We start from the raw sequence: 14,459 nt of genomic DNA, 5'->3' as shown, positions 1-14,459 counted from the left end.
GGGGGGGCTGTTCCAGGCAGAGGAATAGCATATGCTAAGAAATAATGGAGAGAGAACACTATCCTCCTGTCTGTCTTCACTTCTCTAGGCCAGGGCCCAATTCTTACTCATCACTGGATCTCTGGTACCTGTCAGGCCTGTCATAAATATTCATGAATATTTGTTGAACTTCAGTGAATTGAATTGCAAACATTTATTGCTGTTTTCTAGGTACCAGTGATGGGGCAGTGGCTAAAACAGAAGTTTCTGTTCTCGTGGTGCTAGGCAAGGCATTGCTGTGAGTCAGCATTTACTAAGGACTTCCTACCTGCCAGGCACTGTTCGAGAGATTTATGTGGTCACTTGTCCAATCTTCACAACAAGCCTGTAGTAGGTATTACAGTATTATCCCAATGTGTTACTGCTGAGGACACAGAGAGGTTAAGGGACTTACCCAAGCCTACCCAGCTTGTGAGCAGTAGGGCTGGAATTCAAAGTCAGGAAATCGTGGCTTCCAGAGTCAGTCCTAATCTCTACAGTCAGCCATTCAAAAATCTCAAGATGCCTTTCAATCTTACTTTTGGAAAATGAAATAAAAAGAAATTCTAAACATCCATTCTTCCTTGATCCTTTTTCTCTTTAGCAACCTAAGATTTAATTTTATTTGGCATAAACATGTGAGAATAATAGACATTTTGAAAAGCGGGAGTAGGATTGGGGCACCTGAGTCGCTCAGTCAGTTGAGTCTGACTCTTGATTTTGGCTCAGGTCGTGATCTCGAGATTGTGGGATCAAGCTCCGTTTCAGGCTCTGAGCTCAGCACAGAATCTGCTGGAGATTCTTTCTTTCTCCCTCTCCCTCTGCCCCTCTCCCTGCTCGTGCACTCTCTCTAAATAAATAAATTAATTAAAAAGGGTAGGGTTAAAATTAAAGATAATATGGCCTTTAAAAAAGTAAAGAGGAGATAATCGTCATATCAGATATCAAAAAGTATTAAAAATATACTGATTAAAAATAGAGGCATGGTGACTATAGTTAATGGTACTGTATTGTATATGTGAAAGTTGCCAAGAGAGTAGATCTTAAAAGCTCTATCCAAGAAAAAATACTTGTAACTACGTGTGGTGATGGATATTGACTAGACTTATTGTGGTGATCATCTCCTAATATATACAAATATTGAGTCATTATGTTGTACATCTGAAACCAATACTATAATGTTGTATGTCAGTTATATCTCAATCAAAAAAGGGAGAAATATATATAGTGCTCGCTTTGGCAGCACATAGACTAAGATTGGAGCGATACAGAGAAGATTAGCATGGCCCCTGAGCAAAGGTGACAAGTTCATGAAACGTTCTATATTAAATATGTGTATGTGTGGGGGCGCCTGGGTGGCTCAGTTGGTTAAGCGACTGCCTTCGGCTCAGGTCATGATCCTGGAGTCCCAGGATCGAGTCCCGCATCAGGCTCCCTGCTCAGCGGGGAGTCTGCTTCTCCCTCTGACCCTCCCCCCTCTCATGTACTCCCTCTCTCTCATTCTCTCTCTCTCAAATAAAAATAAATAAAATCTTAAAAAAAATATATGTATGTGTGTGTGTGTGTGTGTGTATGTCTGTGACCCCCAGGCCCCTCTCACTCTTATCTACCTCCATTCTTTTTTTTTTAAGATTTTATTTATTTATTTGACAGAGAGAGAGAGAGAGCACAAGCAGGGGGAGTGGCAGAGAGAGAGGGAGAAGCAGGCTCCCCGATGCGGGGATCGATCCCAGGACTCTGGGATCGTGACCTGAGCCCAAGGCAGATGCTTAACCGACTGAGCCACCCAAGCACCCCGACTACCTCCATTCTTGATGGGGAGGTTTTGGTGCCCCTGAGAGGTCCTTGGGAATAGACAGGTACATTTATCTCCTTTGTACAGGGTAGGGAAGATTGCCTCCACCCTCTACCTATGTAATGGGCACTTGGGGATGGGGCAGACATTAATCCGAGAAACGAGGGCCTGACAGCCTCCACCGTGGAACATACCATCCATCTGGCACCCCCCCGCCCCCGCCTCCGTGCCATTTTGTTGTTCGTGCTCATGTTTCTTTTTGCAGTTTCTTTCCTGCATGTCTTTGTTCCTAAGGAATAAAACTGTTACTGGACCTAGAAAAAAAATGTCACAGACATATATATATATATATGTATATAGGTACTTCTGCTGCCAGTTTCCTTCTCTCCCTAGACCTAAGAATTGGGGAGGAACAGTGAGAAAGAATCAAACAAATAAATATAAAATCTGCTGCTCTGCCCTGCACTCTATTTCCTAGCATTCCAAGTATAAAACCAGCTCTCTCACATCAGGTCCAGAAGTGAGAGGGAACTGGATATTATCTTAAGAAAAGTACTGACAAACTGATTCCTTTTTTTCCCCCGTAATATGGGGAGAACTTTAAAATTTTGTATAAACGAAATAAACATTTTTATTATTTGATTTGAGCACTAAATTTCATAGATATATAGTGTGTATTTTACCAAACTGGCAACTGAAAACTATTAAAAACCAAGTTCTTCTTTTTAAGTTTTTAATTTTAATTCCAGTATAGCTAACATATAGTGTTATAATTAGTTTCAGGTGTACAATATAGTAAATTCCATACATCACCCAGTGCTCATCCCAAGCACACTGCTTAATCCCCATTTCTTATTTCACTCGTCCCCCGACCCACCTCCCCTCTGGTAACCATCAGTATGTTCTCTATAGTTAAGAGTCTGTTACTCGGTTTGTTTCCCTCTCTCTCTCTTTTGTCCTTTGTTAGTTTGCTTTGTTTCCTTTCTTTTCTTTTCTTTTTTTTTTTAAAGATAGACAGAGAGAGACACACAGAGAGAGGGAACACAAGCAGGAGAATCGGGAGAGGGAGAAGCAGGCTTCCCGTGGAGCAGGGAGCCCGATGCGAGGCTCGATCCCAGGACCCTGGGATCATGACCTGAGCCGAAGGCAGACACTTAACCGACTGAGCCACCCAGGCACCCCTAGTTTGTTTTGTTTCTTAAACTCTACATATGAGTTAAATCATATAATATTTGTCTGCCTCTGACTTATTTCGCTTAGCATTGGACTCTCTAGCTCCAACCATGCTGTTGCAAAGGACAAGATTTCATTCTTTTTTTTATATACACACACATATTTCATTGTGTGTATGTGTGTGTGTGTGTATCCCATCTTCTTTATCCATTCATCTATCCATGGTTACTTGGGCTGCATCCATAATTTGGCTATTATAAATAATGCTGCAATAAACAGAGGGGTGCATATATCCTTTTGAATTAGTGTTTTTGTATTTTTTGGGTAAATACCCAGTCGTGCAATTACTGGATCATAGGGTAGCTCTATTTTTAACTTTTTGAGGAAACTCCATACTGTTCTCCACAGTGGCTACATCAGTTTCCATTTCCACTAACAGTGCAAAATGGTTCCTTTTTCTCCACAACTTTGCCAACACATGTTCTTTCTTGCGGTTTTGATTTTAGCCATAAAAACCAAGTTCTTGAATGCCATGTTATCTTGCCTGATTCTGAGAAAGAGGATCTAGAATGGAAGTTCTGCACATTCCTCTAATAAATGTCCTGATACTTTACAATTATAAATTTAATACACCTGAAAGTAATGTAGCATTGTATCAACTATACTTCAATAGGGGTACCTGGGTGGCTCAGTCGGTTAAGCATCTGTCTTCAGCTCAGGTCATGATCCCAGAGTCATCTTCTCCTTCTGTCACTCTCCCTGCTTGTGCTCTCTCTGTCCAATAAATAAATAAAATCTTAAAAAATAAGTAAGTAAAATGTTAAAATATTTTAAAAAATTATAAATTTAGGGGCGCCTGGGTGGCTCATTGGTTAAGTGTCTGCCTTCAGCTCAGGTCATGATCCCAGGGTCCTGGGATCGAGCCCTGCATCGAGCTCCCTGCTCCACCGGAAGCCTGCTTCTCCCTCTCCCACTCCCCCTGCTTGTGTTCCCTCTCTCACTGTGTCTCTCTCTGTCAGATAAATAAATAAAATCTTTTTAAAAATTACAAATTTAACATAGAAATTATAGATTAAAATAGCTATTAAAATTAATTTATATAACTTTACTATCCTCTGGCCATATTCCTCTCACTTAAAGACTCTACACCGAGGACTGATATGCTATTTAGAAAGTTATCTTAACAAGGAAAGGGAACTATGCTAATTAAAAAAAAAAAAACAAGGAAAGGGAGCTGCTAGAAGCTTCACAAAGGATAAATTGGAAAGGATAAGGCAGGAGTCAGGTACATGGGTCCAGATTAGAGATGATGGAGCAGTAGTTGAGGGACTGAAGAGAAAGAGACAAATTCAAGAGATTTAGGAAACAACTGGAATAGGATTTTAGTAATTGAGAAGAGAAGAAAAGAGAGGATTTGAATGAGGAGCTAAGAACAATACTCGGATTTCTGGCTTCTGTGGTATTGCCCAATAAGACAAGAGCCCAGAAGGGGCAGGTAGGGGTGGGGGGAGAAGGGGGGAAGATGAAGACTTTAAATTAGGACATATTGAATTTGATACATCTGTGTGGCCACCAAGTGGAAATGTGCAAAAAGGAGCTGTTGTCCTGGGGCTCAGAAGAGCTCTGGGATGTTTGGGATATCTAGGCAAATATTTTAGGAAGTCATCGGATTATGGGTGAATTTGGAGCTATGAATTAGATGGGATCACCAAATAAAAGTGAGAATGAAATGAAGAGAAAAGGTGAGGGCAGAGCCCAAGAGAATATAAGCATATAATGGTTAGAGAGGGAAGACTGAGAAAAAGTCATCAGAGGTAGGTGGGGAACCAGCAGAGTGTGATGTCACAGGTGCCAAAGAAGAAGGAACTTAAGAAGGAGGTGTGGCCAATGGTCAACGACACACAGATGGCATGTGTATCAAAGTCTAAGAATTCCATAATGGATTGGGTGATATGGATGTCACCTTTGCCTTCTGCTGAAGTAGCTTCACTATTCAAGTGGGAATGGAAGCCAGATGCAAGTGGATAAAGTAGTGAATGCAGAGAGTAGTAAAGAAGCAGTGATGGCTTCATAGAGTAATCTTTGAAGAAGGTTGTCTGTGAATGAAAAAGAAAGTGTTGGTGTAGAAGATAGAGGTCTTTTTTTCTCTTTAAAGATAAAAAAGCTTTAGCATGTTCATAGACTAAGGGAAGAGAGCAGTAGAGAGAGGATTGAGGTTATAATACAGAATGCATAAGTGAGAAGACGAGAGCATCAAGGAAAATAAAAACGGATGGCATCCAGGGTAGCCTTGATCAGGTATTGGAATACCCTCTCAAGTGAGATGGAAGGAGGAAATGATCAGTGTAAGTGAAAATAAGTCTCTAGTTGGGTGGAGGGAGGGTAAAAGATTGAGGGAGTTCCCATCTAATGATGGTTTGTGGAAAGGGGTCATGAGGAGAGTGGTAAAGGTTTGGAAGCATCATTTAGAAATTTAGGGTGGAGGTGGTGATTTAAAGACCCATAGGATGACTGCACTGCATTGTGGAGGATCTGTCTGTGGTTGAAGGTCATAAATTTACAGTTGTGCTAATTTGCACCATATACGCCAATCGACTGGTCACCGGGGGCAAAGATCAGACTGGAATTATGACTGGATTGGTCCAGGCAATGGAGCCAAAAGGCTTTTTTCTTTATTTTAATTTTTTATGGAGCCATAAGACTTTAAAGGCTCTAGGGGAGATAATTGCCTAAGGTCATACACCCAACAGGAACAGAGCTAGATTTGAGCACAAAGTTGACTAGCTTGATAACCTTATCTGAGCTGTGAGGCTAAGGTGCTAGTAGGTCAACTATATTGAGAGGGAGGCTACCTAGGTCAATGACAGGCCCTGGAATGAAGACAAAGCCTAAGGTCCAGATGCCAAAGTACTTGATGGATGTTTCGTGGTTCAACAGTTAATAAATATCTACTGTTCCAGTGTTGAGTCAGGCATTCAACCATCAAACACCACCTTTTATTCATTCATGTTAGAGATTCTTTTAAAGTATTTTTGTTTTGCAAAATAAAACATATCTATAGAGAAACTGGAAGAAGACATAATTTAAAAATTAAATATAATGCAAAATAAAACAGTGAGACACCACTACACGTCTATTAGAATGGCCACAGTCCAAAATACTAACATCAAGTGTGGGCAAAGATGCGGAGAAACAGGGGTTTTTATTTATCACAGGCAGGAATACAAAAAGGTACAATTACTTTGGAAGATAGTTTGGCAGTTTCTTACAAAAATAACATAATCTTACCATACAATCCAGCAGTCTGGCTTATTGGTATCTTATTCAAAGGAGTTGCAGATTTATGTTCATGCAAAAACCTGAACATGGCTATTTACAGTGGCTTTGTTTATAATTGCCCAAGCTTGGAAGTAACCAAGATGGCCTTCAGTAGGTGAGTGAATAAATAAACTGTGTTACATCTAGACAATGGACTGTTATTCAGTACTAAAAAGAAATGAGCTGTGAAGTCATGAAAAGACATAGAGAGATCTTAAGTGCACATCACTAAGTGAAAGAAGCCAATCTGAGAAGGTTACGTTCTGTATGATTCCAAGTACTTGACATTGTGGAAAAGGCAAAACTATGGAGACAGTAAAATGATCAGTGGTTGCTGGGGGCTGGGGGAAGGAGGGAGGGGAAGGATGAATAGGCAGAGCACAGAGGATTTTTAGGCCAGCGAAAAGACTCTGAATGATACTATTATGTTGGCTACATTTGTCCAAACCCGTAGAATATATAACATACAACACCGAGAGTGAACCCTCAGGTAAACTATGGACTTTGGGTGATAATGTGTTAATATAGGTTCATCAGTTGTAACAAATGTACCACTCTGGTGAGAGATGTTGATAATGGGAGAGCCTATGTGTGTGGGGGGGGACAGGGGATATAAGGGAAATCTCTGTACCCCCCATTTTCCTGTGAACCTAAAACTGCTCTAAAAAAACTAAGTCTTTTTAAAATTTTAAAAAATTAAAAACCATCTTGAAAACTAATTTTGTCCTCTTGACATACAAATCGTATGAGTGTGTGGGATTGGGGGTCGGGCGGTAGAAAATGAGTAAGGCAGGTAGTGATTGTGAATGAGGAGACCTGAGGTGGAAATAAGCTTGGGGAGATAGGTAGAGCTTGATGTCAGTTTTTAAGTGGTTCTTTACTTTCTTTTCATGTAGCAGTTTTATTCAAGGGATCATGAGGTAGAAAACTTTTCCCAAAGATCCCCTCCAAAAGCTTTTAAGAAAAGTCTGCACACACCTCCTGGGTAGTAGTGAAGAAGAGCAAAGTTCTACTGACGGTCCGCACATCAGGTGGTAGGTGATCCAGGCCACTTTCCTATGTTAGGGAGACAAATTACATACAGAATGTGTTTGGTTTCCCAGGTCAACCCGTAGTCAGACAGTATTGCCAGAAAGCTAGGCCTTTTTGGCCAGTGATAAATTTTCCCATGGAGGTTATCGTTCCTCTGACTGTGCATGGAGTCAGTTTAGAAAAAAAACAGAAACACAGCTCACCACACCTTCCCACACCTCAGCATCCCTCCCCATATCTCACCATAACACACCTCAACTCATGACGCCTCCCCACACCTCAGCATACCTCCTCACACCTCCCCATCCCTCCCCATCCCACATCTTACCTCACCTCCCCACCACACCTCATCTCATAACATCTCCCCACACCCCACACCCCTCCCCATCCCACATCTTACCTCCCCTCCCCACTGCACCTCATCTCAGAACACCCCCCCATCCCCCCCCCCCCCCCCCCCACCGCCAGGAGGATGCAGCCTGAATGCCGAGACAGGCACTGGGAAGAGTGAGTGGGGCAGCCATCGGGCAAGCTGTGAAGCCAGCAGACAGGAAGAGAGTTGGAGCCATAACAGGAACAAAAGTCAAATGCAGGCACAAAGACCATCATGACCGTAGGATGCAGAGCAAAGTGTACACGGGAGGGAAGGGCCAGGAGAGGAAGGGGGAAATAGAGAGCCAAAGTGAATTCATAAAAAAAACCTTTATCCTAAGGTCAAGAATGTCCTGGAGCTCGCGGCAGGAACAGATGCTGTGCCTCTTTCCAAGAGAGTTTAAGTTCTCCTAAGGCACCCACCAGGAAGGACAGTTAATGGAAGCACATGTACTGCAATGACTTGAATAATATCTACATCAAAACAGCAATCTGAGAGGATTAAACAAGACACAAAGGACTTGGGACTTCAAGTAGTAAGTCATATATCTTAATTAGGTAGATATATTTAATTTAATAAATTGGCTATAATTCTTTCCATATTATCTTTATTAAATTGTTTTAAAGGAGTCCCCATTTCCTTAAAATTCCTTAAATTCACCACTTAAGAATACTAACACAATATTGCTTGCTTCTGAAATACGTGATGAATGTAGATGGATTCTACCAAGCTTCTCTGCAATCACTGATCTGGTTCCAGGAGATGAGATATTTGAGTGGACTTATCTCTGCTCCTGCAAACCTGGACAGAAAGAAGAGAGGAGATGAAAACTGTGGAATGAAACTCAGCATAGAAATGGTTGACAAGAGGGGCGCCTGGGTGGCTTAGCCACTTGAACGTCCGACTCTTGGTTTCGGCTTGGGTCATGATCTCAGGGTCTTGAGATGGAGCCCTGCAACAGGCTCTGTGCTCAGCGTGTGGTCTGCTTGAGATCCTCTCTCTCCCTCTGCCCCTCCTCCTGCGCATGCTCTCTCTCTCAAATAAATAAATAAATCTTTAAAAAAATGATTTGTAAGAGTATCATCTGCTGGATACTTGGGGATACTTGTGGGGGAATCTATTTTGTATTGCCAAACAAATTAGCAAGTGAATTAGGAAAGTGATTCTTAGCTATTGATTTTTGGTTCTATATTTTCAATTGATATTATAATTTTTAGAACAGTCAAGATTGAGTGCTTACTGTGAGAGTTATCTCAGTCTTTTAGAGATATGTTAATTTGGAGACCTAGTGCAACTCTTCCTTTCAAAGGAAGCTCAGAGAGGTGACTCCTCATGGTGGTGGGAGCAAGACCAAAACCCGAGCCTCCTGATTTCATTATATCAGCGTTTGATGCTCCTTGTGGCTGGTTCCCCCAGAAATCAGACTGAGACAGATTTGCATGCAGGAAAGATATTGGGAAATGTACTGGCAAGTTCCCTGGGGGTTAATACCTATGGGGGAGTGAAGGACATAACGTTGGCCAGAGAAAGGACTGATGTAACGGCAACACGTTCAGGTGATCCTACAGGGTGTTGTGGAGTAGTGATGGTCCTTCTGAGTGATTCTGACTCAAGGCAAGGGCCTGGGGCCTCTAGTACCCTCTCCCTAATCAACCAGTCTTTGGATGAAGGCTGCTTTCTTCCTTTCTTTCTTTTTTTAAAAGATTTTATTTATTTGACAGAGAGAGACACAGCGAGAGAGGGAACACAAGCAGGGGAAGCTGGAGAGGGAGAAGCAGGCTTCCCGCGGAGCAGGGAGCCTGATGTGGGGCTCGATCCCAGGACCCTGGAATCATGACCTGAGCTGAAGGCAGACGCTTAACACCGAGCCACCCAGGCACCGCAAAGGCTGCTTTCAGGGAGGGAGTATGACCTTGGGGTGATGGCGTTCTTTGGCTGAGGGCAATTCTGTGAGAAAGACTTTGCTGGAGGCTGTGGGTCACTATTGCTCCCCGCTTTGGGAGAAATGAGAGCCATAAGGCTGAAGAAGGGCACAGCACAGCCTCTGCTACAGTCCTGAATGCTAGCTTAATAAAGGATGCTTTCACACATGTCCACTTGATTTCTCCCACTAGTTAACAAGGCCCTTGTTGACAGATCCCTGATTTCCATCAGGCTCAAAAGAAGTATCACATGTACATACTGCTAAGACTCCATCAGGGACTCAATAATATTTATCGATAGATTAAAATCAGAGAAATTAATTATAATACTAACTGCGGTTTGAGGAGGGGAGCTTATATAGTGACATTCCCCCCCCACCCGAATTAAAGCTATATTTTAAAATTAGGAATGTAATTTATCATGTGAAAATCATTATAATCTTAATATTAGAAATTCTCTTTGCCTTTTGATTGGCTGCTAACCTACATGATTGAAGGGGGAAAAAAGAAATTACAAACCAACATGTTATGTTAAGATAAAAGAACATGAAAGTAAGCCTGAAGATACTACTTTCATGAAAGGCTTCCCTGTTGTCCTAATTAATTGCACAGAAGCCTAAGAGGGAAAAAAAAAACCCTGCTAACTTCTAAGTTGGCTTGATATCCTTTTTCGTTTGTATCACCAAAGGGTACAAAGTGAATAAATCAATATCCCTGAAGCATACTCTCAAAAACCCTAAACTTTTTATCTCCCTAATAGTTTCTTTTTTTTTCATTAAGAAATAGGATTAAAGAAAATCTTCATATTTAAAGTAGGAGGAAGATTTGAAGTCAGAAGGATAAAACACTAAAATATAAGACACTGTATGTCACTTATTAAAAATGTGGGTTTGTATTGAATAGCTCAGGCATTCTCAACCCATCTGGAAGACGGCGTGTGCCAAAGCTATGTTTAGTGTACTTATATACCACTGTCCATGTGCACAGAGTAACTTTGATCTAAGGAAAAGATATCCCCAAGTTTTCACCAGCATTCCAAACAAAAAGCAACCTTCAAGAGTAACAGTAACAACAGAAGAATCCGAACATCACAAATAGCATTGAGGACTGTAATGAAAGGCTTTTTGTGTCTCTAAAGCATCCCCTTGGCAGGCCCAGCTGCAGCTGTTAATGTTTGGGGAACATTCTAAAAGGGCAGATGTGCCAAAGTATGGCGTTGCCCCTTTTCCACGGGGCAGCACATCTTGTCTTCAGTTAGAGCCTAAAAGAGTGACCACAGGAACCCTCAGCCAGGGATCAGCCTTGGCTGTGTTGGGGTGAGTGGTGTGGAGCAAGGGCCTTTCTCTTCTGTCTGAATCATGACTTCTTTTTTTCTTTTTTAAAGATTTTATTTCTCTACTTGAGAGAGAGAGAGAGAGAGCGAGGGAGACCACAAGCCGGGGGTGGGAGGGCAGGGGGGTGGAGGGCAGAGGGAGAGGGAGAAGCATGTTCCCCACTGAGCAGAGAGCTCAATTCAGGGCTCCACCCCAGGACCCTGGGATCATGACCTGAGCCAAAGGCAGACACTCAACCACCCGAGCCACCCAGAGGCCCCTGAATCATGACTTCTCAAAATGCCAAAGAATCAACTAGTTGAAGCTTTCCCTGAGTTTTCATTTTTAAGAATACTATATATGGTAAAAAAAAAAAAAAGTATATATTTGAATACATTAAGTCAGAGCTCAAAATAATTTTCAGAAAATTTTATAATTTTTTACTTTTGTGAATAGTTTGCTAAACAATCTACGAGGCAAATAAAAGGTGGTATCTGGGGTCCAGCACGCCTCCCCAGTCAGCACTGTGGGGTCTGGGAGCGCGCAATGATCCAGAGGGAACCTTTGCTGGAATTCCAGAACGGGTGGAATTTCAGAAATGAAATACCGTTGCTGGTGTGTGCTCTAGCAATGCTGAAATAAGGCAAATACCTTCACCCCATCTCTCAGAACCACTGCACCTCACCATCCTAGTGAAGTCCTGCTTCTCTTTTCTTCAGTGAGACATTGATATATCCATTGAGTTGTCTTCCCCCTGGTCCTCAATAGCTTTCCTTCCTTGGGTGTATGTCCACACAAAAGCAGAACCGTTCACGATTAGTTCTCTCACAGTCAAAGGAACCAAGCAATTATCTTGTCTGCAAGTTCTTTTGGTGTTCCGTAGATGGAGAGGGGCATCCCCAGATCTGCCCTCTCCAAAAGCAAAGCAAAACAAAACAAAACCCTTTTAAAATAAATTTAGAAAACCTTTATGAAAGAATCTGCAAGGGGACTGTTTATTTGATTTGACTACTCTGGAAACCTTAGATCTTGACTCAAACGTATCTTGGCCAGGTCTGTATGATAATGATCATGCCAGAGGGATTTATTAACTTGGAACCTTATAAAGACCATACAAAGATTTGTTGACAATGAGTTACTCTCTGGAATTAGAACTGCATTGTATAGAAATATACAATTTGTTTTGTCCTGTTTTTTCCCAAAATAAATTAAAAGATTTCTGATATTCTCCATATCTTTCTAGTGAGATCTCTTAGGGTGGTTTTTGAAAAATGTTTTGAGGGTGTCTGGGTGGCTCAGTTGGTTTAGCATCTGCCTTCGCCTCAGGTCATGGTCTCAGGATCCTGGATGGAGCCCTGCATCGCATGGGGCTTCCTCCTCAGTGGGGAGTCTGCTTGTCCCTCTGCCCTTCTCCCTGCTTGTGCTCTCTCTCAAATAAATAAATAAAATCTTGCTCTCTCTCTCTATATATATATATAAAAGCTTGCTGTCCAAGCCTCAAATATGTGGTGAGAAACTCCCAGCTTTTTTTGTTGCTGGAGGAGTGGGGGTGAGGACTTCAATCAGTGGCATTCTAAATAGGTCTCAAAGTTGTGCTTGGACCAGCCCACAGGTCTGAATAACAGACTCCTTTCTCTGCATTCCATAGTCTCAGGGACTCATCCTGGTTCCCGCTTCCATTCTAATCTGGTTCTGGCTCTCCATCTACCGCTTTGAACCTGATCCCTCAGACTGTCCCTTTCTCCCCAAGTTCACTATTGCAGGAGTCCGAGACTTTTGTTTCCCTTTTTCTGTTACCCCACCGCTAAGGGTCATGCTCCCACATCCAGTTCTTAATCTCTGCACCCTAACCCAAGTCATACTGAATTCTCCACTTGCAAGAAAGGTATTTCCTTCTGTTATGGCTTAATGACCAGCATTTTGCATGACTTGTGATAGTGGAAAGCGATGATTCACATATTCATGGTGCTGTGGTCTGGGCAGTTCTCAACTACTGTATATAGTATTGAATCCTGGCCAATACTGAGAAATGGGTTGTCAAGCACTCTGTATAGGAGTGTACGGACCACATCCCTTCTAGCCGAAGGACTGCTGTATGGTGCTGAACAATGCAGCAGTCTAGGAGTAGAAGCCACTCTCTCCCTCTTCAGAGTCAGCTAAAGATTTTCCAGGGTGTGGCAGGAGGCAGTGCTTCCTACTCTTCTTACCGTTATAGTTGACTTCTTCAAGAGGGAGAGGAGTGTGTTTTATTCATGAAGGTCACTCTGTGTACATCTGACAGGATGCTAATTTATCCTGACCCAGCCCACCCTAACAGTCCAGATACCTGACTTATAATTCAAGTATATTTTTTTTCTTCTGGTTTGGGGGACTCTGTTTAAATTCATCCAAGTCCACATTTACCCATCTACTTTCTCCTCTCCACAGAATATTGACTATTTGAAGAGCATTTACATTCTTTTACGTCATTCTGGGACATCTACCTACCCACTGCAGAATTCACATACAATTTCATGTGCCAGCTTATTCCATCAAAACTATGACTTCTAGGGGCACCTGGGTGGCTCAGTCAGTGAAGCATCTGACTCTTGATTTCGACTCTGGTCATGATGTCAGGGTGGTGAGATCAAGCCCCACCTCGGGCTCTGTGCTAGGCAGGGAGTCTGCTTGGGATTCTCTCTCTCCCCTCTGCCTTTCTCTCCCCACTCGCTCTCTAAAATAAATAAATAAATCTTTAAAAACAAACAACAAACTATGACTTCTACCATTCCCACTTTCCTACCTTCTCAGCATTGAGATCCTACCAAACACTGGTACAGGAAATTTGCTCCATTGTTCTGCATACTGCTGTTAACACCTTCTAGTCTGTCCTCTAGACGTTTGCATTGTGCCCATTTGCACTGGGCACAGTGTTTGCTTCCCACCAACCCTCTTGAACTTGACCATCAAACTGTCTCTCGCTTCCCACATCTGACCTCACCCAAGACTTTGTTAATCTTTGCACTGTGTCCCATGGCTGCAGGGGCAAACATATCTTGATAGATTTTATGCTCTAGTCGGACTGAACTACTTCTTTCCTTTGTATACCCTATTTCCTCTGCCTAGAATACCCTCCTTTGTCATTGCCTACCCGAAGAATATGAGCATATGTGAAGTTTCCCTAATCATTTCCCCCTATTTACTGCCCATTCTGAGCTACCCCTATATTTTGAAATTACTTGTATTGGTTATCATACTACAGAGAAATTATTTGTTTATATACCTGCCTCTCCAGTGTACTTAGATTTCTTGACATCAAGGCCTTTGTCATTTTTTTTAAAGATTATTTATTTATTTATTTGAGAGAGAGAGAATGAGAGACAGAGAGCATGAGAAGGAGGGGGGTCAGAGGGAGAAGCAGACTCCCTGCCGAGCAGGGAGCCCGATGCGGGACTCGATCCCGGGACTCCAGGACCATGACCTGAGCCAAAGGCAGTCGCTTAACCAACTGAGCCACCCAGGCGCCCCGGCCTTTG

At 42.4% G+C, this 14,459-nt stretch overlaps 1 non-coding gene across 1 annotated transcript; it reads left to right on the top strand.

The window, feature by feature from the left end:
• Window positions 1-1,245: 1,245 nt before the first annotated feature.
• Window positions 1,246-1,348, top strand: LOC123324423. The gene has a single exon (XR_006539797.1). It is a non-coding gene; the product is annotated as a U6 spliceosomal RNA (small nuclear RNA).
• The last annotated feature ends 13,111 nt before the right edge of the window (window positions 1,349-14,459 follow it).

Source organism: Neomonachus schauinslandi, chromosome 3 (assembly GCF_002201575.2).
Source record: "Neomonachus schauinslandi chromosome 3, ASM220157v2, whole genome shotgun sequence".
Lineage (NCBI taxonomy): Eukaryota > Metazoa > Chordata > Mammalia > Carnivora > Phocidae > Neomonachus > Neomonachus schauinslandi.
Note: the sequence above shows the minus strand (reverse complement) of the source record. Positions and strands in the feature narration are given on the sequence as shown.